The following is a 6,571-nucleotide window of genomic DNA, read 5'->3' on the forward strand; positions in this document are numbered from 1 at the left end:
TAAGCTTATCCTGCACTCCTACACCAAGAGTACAACACCAGTGTATTCCACAACAGTAAAGCAAAATAAGTAAAATTATCCCAAGTAAACTAAATAAGAAGGCTTTTCTTGAACTGGGCAACTGTTAGAACCAGGCAGATAAGGGGTCATTATCTGATTTCAATATGTGCCCAGAACTAGAATATTGATCCAGATTTTTACATTACCCATCCCTCTTGTTTCTTCTAAATAGCAGTCAGAGATCACTGAATAGTTCACAGGAGTAAGAAAAGTGAGTTTAAATTGCAGAAAAAAACTTGAAAACAACTAATGAAACTAGAATCTAATAACAGGTGTACCATAGTTTTTGCACCATAATGTTTTTTCTCTCTCCAGTCTCCCACTTTTACTAAATACAAATCGTGGTAAGACTGGTTTGTTTTATCATACTTGGCCTGATCATTTGTATAAAGTGTAGCAAGAATAATTATTTTTCACATACACTCTTTATATTTTTATTTATATTTTGTTTTTTAATAGAGTCAATCTCCCAATATTGCCCAGGCTGATCTCGAACTCCTGGCCTCAAGCAATCCTCCTGCCTCGGCCTCCCAAAGTGCTGGGACTGCAGGCATGGGCCACCATGCCCAGTCTCACATAAGCTCTTTTAAAATTGACTTTGATGGGCCTGGCATAGTGGCTCACACCTGTAGTCCCAGCACTTTGGGAGGCTGAGGCAGGCGGATCACCCGAGGTCAGGAGTTCAAGACCAGCCAGGCCAACATGTTGAAACTCCATCTCTACTAAATATATATATATGTATATATAATTAGCCAGGTGAGGTGGTGGGTGCCTGTAATCCGCGGGAGGCTGAGGCAACAGAATCGCTTGAACCCAGGTGGTGGAGGTTGCAGTGAGCCGAGATTGAACCCCGTCCCTGCACTCCAGCCTCGGCAACAAGAGCGAAACTCTATCTCAATAAATAAATAAATATAAAAATTAAAAATAAATGGCTTTGATGGAGCTCTCTTCCATAGAAGGAATCTCAGATAAGACCTTTTAAAAGCTGAGTCCACCCAGGGGTTGGTGCCATCAAATACCCATGAGTAGGGTGAAATCCTCTCCTCTTGAGGTTCCAAGATAATTTGGGGCTCCTGGGCGTGTCAGAAAATGACATTCTTTATTTACCACAGGTCAGAAACCCTGCACAGGGACTGTGTAGACAAGTTATGAGGCTAGTTTTCCCAAGGGGTTTTTATTGGCTCTATAAGTCAAGTTTGAATCCCTAAAGAAAAGAACACTATTCCAGTCAAAGCCTTGGTAAAATAACCAGTTTCTCGAATTGTGTCTGGTTGCAAAATAAAACAGATTCTTATTGTACTTACACAAATAACTATATTGCTATAAGTTAAGAATATTCACAGGTAATTTCCACATTCTAGAGAAATTAGGTAGAGAGAAACAAATATGCTCTGAATTTTTTTCACGAAGTATACTTTGCTGAATTGTTAAAAGCTGTCAATAGCTCAAAAGAAAAGTTTTCCTGACTCCTAAGTCTGCCAGTCAGTGCAGCTGTCTATTTCCTTTGGGTCAGGGGGTTTTGTCCCATCAGGGTTCACCAGAAAGATGTTACTTGAATGGGGTCCCAATCCAGACTCCAAGAGAGGGTTCTTGGAGCTCATGCAGGAAGGAATTCGAGGTGAATCCATAGAGTAAAGTGAGAGCAAGTTTATTAAGAAAGTAAATAAAAGAATGGCTACCCCATAGGCAGAGCAGCCTATCTTTCCCTTTTATTTCTCTATTTCATGACACCATCAATTTTTTTGCTAATTTATTTCACTTTCCAAGGAAACACCTATTCCAATGCCATGGCATCTTGTTCCAAACCACAAAACAAGATGAAGGGCTTCCCAATATGTTTTACAAAATAGCAAACTCTTACTCTTGAAACGGATTAGCAAAAATACATGTGCAACCAATATCATTAATACACTGAGATGTTGAAGCTAGTTATTTCTTCTAAAAGGAACAATACTTGAAAATTACCAAAAGGAAACAAAGGTCGAATTCTAAGTCATCCAAATAGAACAGAACACAAAGACATTATACAATGTGTTCCCTTCCACCCACCGTGCCTTTCACTAGTGAGAACGCCGACTGCTCTCTTTAGAGTGAAGAATGGGCCTCGTGTCACACTGGGTGGAGAAGCTGCTGGATGTAGCCCTGGAACGTGCACTAGTGTACCCCTCACCCTTCACTGACCCTGGCTGCATCTCCTGCTGAAACTCTCTCTTCCTCCTCTCTCAAATCCTCTTCATACAGGAATGGGTATGAAGTGAGTTCTCTTCCACTGTTCTTGGTCACATACTCCAAGACTTTCTTCTTGCTGGTTTCAGCATGGGCCCTTGGACCCCACAGGAACTCACAGCATGCAAGATCACTTCTGGGCACCTGCCAGTACTCCAGGTAATTTTCCTGCACCCAATCCTGGGTGAGCAGCTTCCTGGGATCCCCATGGATGAAGTGCTCCCACCCAGCATACACCTCTATCACATTCAGGGCTTCCCACATAACCTCCTCTGGGGCACAGTTGCCCTCCATGTAGATCACACAGAGGACAATTATTAGGAGGTCCGTCTTGGGCTTGCTCAGGTCATCAACCAGCATGCCATCATAGGAGAGGCCCAGGGAGGTGACAAGGACATAGGAATGACCGGGGGGGACCACTCCCTTCACGTCAATGCCAGAGATCAGCTGCATGTACTTGGAGGATTCCTTGAAAATGAAAGGAAAGTAGTCTTTGTAATTTTTGATGACACTATCCACCATTTCTGGCTTTGTGATTGACTCCTTAATTCGAAAATTGTGGAGCAGGACACTAACTAAATCAGACACCTTGTCAGAGTGCTTCTCAGAGCAAGGACTCCATGACACTTGGGTTGGGCAAGGTGATTGGCTCCTTCTTTTCTTGGTTGCTGGAGCCTTCATCAGATTGGTTCCATAGAGTGTTATCGATGGTAGTGGGGGAGGAGGAGGCTCCCTGCATACTCTGGGGAGGACTCAGTGCCCCAGGAGCACACAACTCCAGGGTGCCCATGATCGGACTAGAGGAGGAAGAGGCAGCCTCCTCCTCCTCAGGCACAGGATCCTGCCCACCCACCAGGCCAGGGGTCTCTCCTTGGACCTCACGGCCTTCCTCAGGCATGTAGTGCTGACTCCTCTGCCCAAGAGGCATGATCACTGTGGTCAGGGCAGCAGACGGGAGTGTGGGCAGGAGCTGGGTAATGGGGATCCACAGGTCTGGGAAGAGAGGGAGCGTGTGAGAGACCTCAGCTAAGAACCAAACCTTGGAGGCTCTAACAAAGGCCTATTTATGGATTTTCTCCTTCAGTGCTCCTCTAGGGCCTCCTTGGGTTCCTATCCTCCTGGTCAGCCTGTCCCCTGAGAATCTGAAGAGAAGTGAGACAGCTCCTGAGGTTACAGCCAGCCAGCAGAGGCCAAGGCTCCAAGACTGATGGTAGGGCAGGTGGGGCTGGGCACTCTGGAGTCCCATCCATTATGGGTGGGTAGGACCCTTGGTATACATTCAGGGTGAACACCTCAACTTGACTGCTGACACTGCCTGGGTCTCCTCTGCTCTGTGACTTGAGGACACTGACTCAGACTAAAGCCTCACCTCCAAGTTCCTGGAGCTCCTAGAAGAGGAATCAAGGGGCCCTCAGGGTGCAGGCTGCAAGCACTGCCTCAGTCCCCCAGCACTGTCAGGAGGGTGGGCTGGACTCTGCCAGTTCCCCCACTCATTTGCATAGATGGTCCCTTCTATGCTCACCCAGGGCCTTCACATTTCTCCTAGCAGGGCCTGAATCCTGCCCCTTTGCTGGCCTGAGAAAATCTCAGATCAAGAGCTCATATCCTTGATATGGAACAGAAGGGCATGAGGGGACCCACATCTTGCCATACCTGCTCAAGGCTTCACAGCAAGGACAGTAAGAGGTGGCCATATTCAGGTGGGTCCGTGTGTCCTGAGATGAGGAACCTGCTTGGTCCACATCTTGATGCCTGCAGATCCCGGGACTCTTCCTGTTGACCTGAGGCCACCACCTTAAATCAAAGCCCTATCTCCAAGATACCAGTAAAGGAAGTGAGGGGATTCCATCCACCCACTGTTCTCTGCAGTTTCCCATGCCTGACAGAAAAGGCAGGGCAGGGCTGGGTCATTTGCATTCTCTGTGTGGGGTCCATTTAGTCCTCAGCTTGACTGCTGGCTGAGCCTGGGACCCTCCCTCTGACCTAAATGCAGCCCCTCCAACCAAGGCCTCCCCCTCCCTGAGACCACTGATCCTGGTATAAGAGAGGAGGCCTCAACTGACAGCTCTGACCATGCTCTCTGGGGAAACAACAGGAGCAAGGCAGATTTCTGTGGGGCCTCCATCTGCCTTCTGGTCCAGGAGTACCGTTCATCCTCCCTCAGGTTCCTCACCTAGGGTCTTAGCAGATCCTGGGTCCACTCTGTCTGTCAATCAGATGGGGGTCCCTGTGTTGGCCTGAGTAACCCACTGAGAACAAGGTCCTCACTTCCCTGAGATCCCAAAGCCGAAGTGAGGAGGAGTCACATCCCATCACCCTTCCATGGAGTGTTTAGGGCTGACACCAGGGGCTGTCCCCTTTTGTTCTATAGGGTGGAAGTTCCAAAGTCCTCCTGTGGGTTATTCATCTTTACTCCTGCCGAGACCTGCCGTTCCTCAACCCTCAGCCCGTGAGATGAGCAGACATCTCCCCTTTACACATCTCCCTGAGGGTTCTCTAACTTCCTGCCCATGGCACAAGTGAGATCGCCACTTAGGGCTACCGTGGATCAGGTCCCCCCAGAGCCAAGAACAAGGACAGCAGACTCTGCGGGGTCTCTTGTTTCTGGGATGGGGGTACCTCCAGTCCTCATGAAAGGTGCGCACCTTGGGTCGTGCAGATCCTTGGACTCCTCCCTCTGCTGACCTGGTGTGGCTCCCTCTACTGGCCTGTCAGTGTCACTGGGACCAAGGTCCTCACCTCCCTGAGACCTCCCACCTCCAACCACATGGCAGAAATGAAGGCATGCCACATGCCATCCCTGCCTGGGGCCTCCCAGGGCTGAGAACAGGGGAAGCTGGGCGGCTCTGCAAGTTCCCTTCTTCATGATGTGGAGGTAACTTCTTATCTTCAGTCCTTACCAAACTTCCTCCCAATCACTCCTGGAAGACCCTGGACTCTACCCTGTGCTGACCAGGTGTGGCTACCTCTGCTGAGCTGAGGACGCCCCTCAGACCAAGGCCCCCACCTCACTGAGACCCGGGAGGTAGAGGTGAGAGGGCACCACACTGTCACCCCTGCGTGGGATTCCCAAAGCTGACAGAAGGTGCAGGTTTCGGGAGGGCCTCCACTGTCTGGGTGTCTTCCAGGTATTCAGACTGAATCCCGACAGGGCTCCGCTCTTTCCCTTCTTCTGAACTGTATGCCAAGGCCACCATGTCCCTGATACCCTCAGGGAGAAAGTGGTGGGACAGCATCCCTTCCCCACAGTCCTGCCGAGGCCTCCCAGGACTGACAGTAGGGGCAGGTTTCCTAAGTCTGGGAAGAAAGGTCTTCTGAGTCATCCTTCAGAGCTCTAGAACCCCTCTCTCTGCTGACCTGAGGCCCCACTCCCCAAACCACAGCCCTCTCCTCCCTTACACCCCAAAGGCACAGCGAGTTCAGGCCACTTGTGGCCACTGTGGCTGGGACCTCCCAGGGTCGAGGTCCCCACTGATTTGGTCTGCAAGTTCCTGTCAGTCCTCCCTCTTCTTCCTGCCCTTGACTCCTGGCAGGCTTGGGCCCCACCCCAGCCTGCTGAGCTGACTCTTCATCCCTCAGATTCCCAAGGCCAAATGAGGAGGCACCTCAGTCTCAAACAGGGGGAGGGTGGGCCCCTGTCCTGAGGTCCTGGGTGCCCTCAGGCCTCTCTCAGGTCTCCCTTGTCTCCCAGCAGGGCCTGGGCCCTCCCTCTGCTCCCCACGAGCCGTGCTCATGACACGAAGCCCCTTCCCTCCGTCAGCCCTGGATTCGGATGCCAGGATCCACATGCCTGGCCACCATGCCCGGAAATTCCCAGGGGTGACGGCAAGGACAGAGTCCCGCTCTGTGGAGCCCTCAACCCTCTCTGAGGGTCCTGAATGTGATGGCTGGCAGAGCCTGGCTGCTGCCCTCTCCTAGGCAGTCCTGTCCTGGTCACACCAACCTCTGACTCCAGAGTCCCCTGAGGTTTAAGTGGCAGAGAGCTGGGGGAGGCCCAGCCTGAGAAGTCCACCCCCGGGGTGGTCCTGGGTTGGCAGCAGTGCTGGTGCTGGATTATTTAGGATCCTCTATCTTGGCTTGCAACGTGACGTCCCGAGTTCTCCCTCAGCGTCTCACCTTTCCTTCACACAAAGCCTGGGCCCGCTTTCCTCCGCCGATCTTAGGCCGCCCCTCAAAACCAGGCCCTTGCTTCCCTCTGATCCCTGAGGCGCAAATTAGTGGCGTCACATCCTGGCATCTGGGGCTTTCCTGCGTTGACAGCAGGGGCAAAACCTGATTCTGTCGG

Source organism: Rhinopithecus roxellana, chromosome 7 (genome assembly GCF_007565055.1).
Source record: "Rhinopithecus roxellana isolate Shanxi Qingling chromosome 7, ASM756505v1, whole genome shotgun sequence".
NCBI classification, from domain to species: domain Eukaryota; kingdom Metazoa; phylum Chordata; class Mammalia; order Primates; family Cercopithecidae; genus Rhinopithecus; species Rhinopithecus roxellana.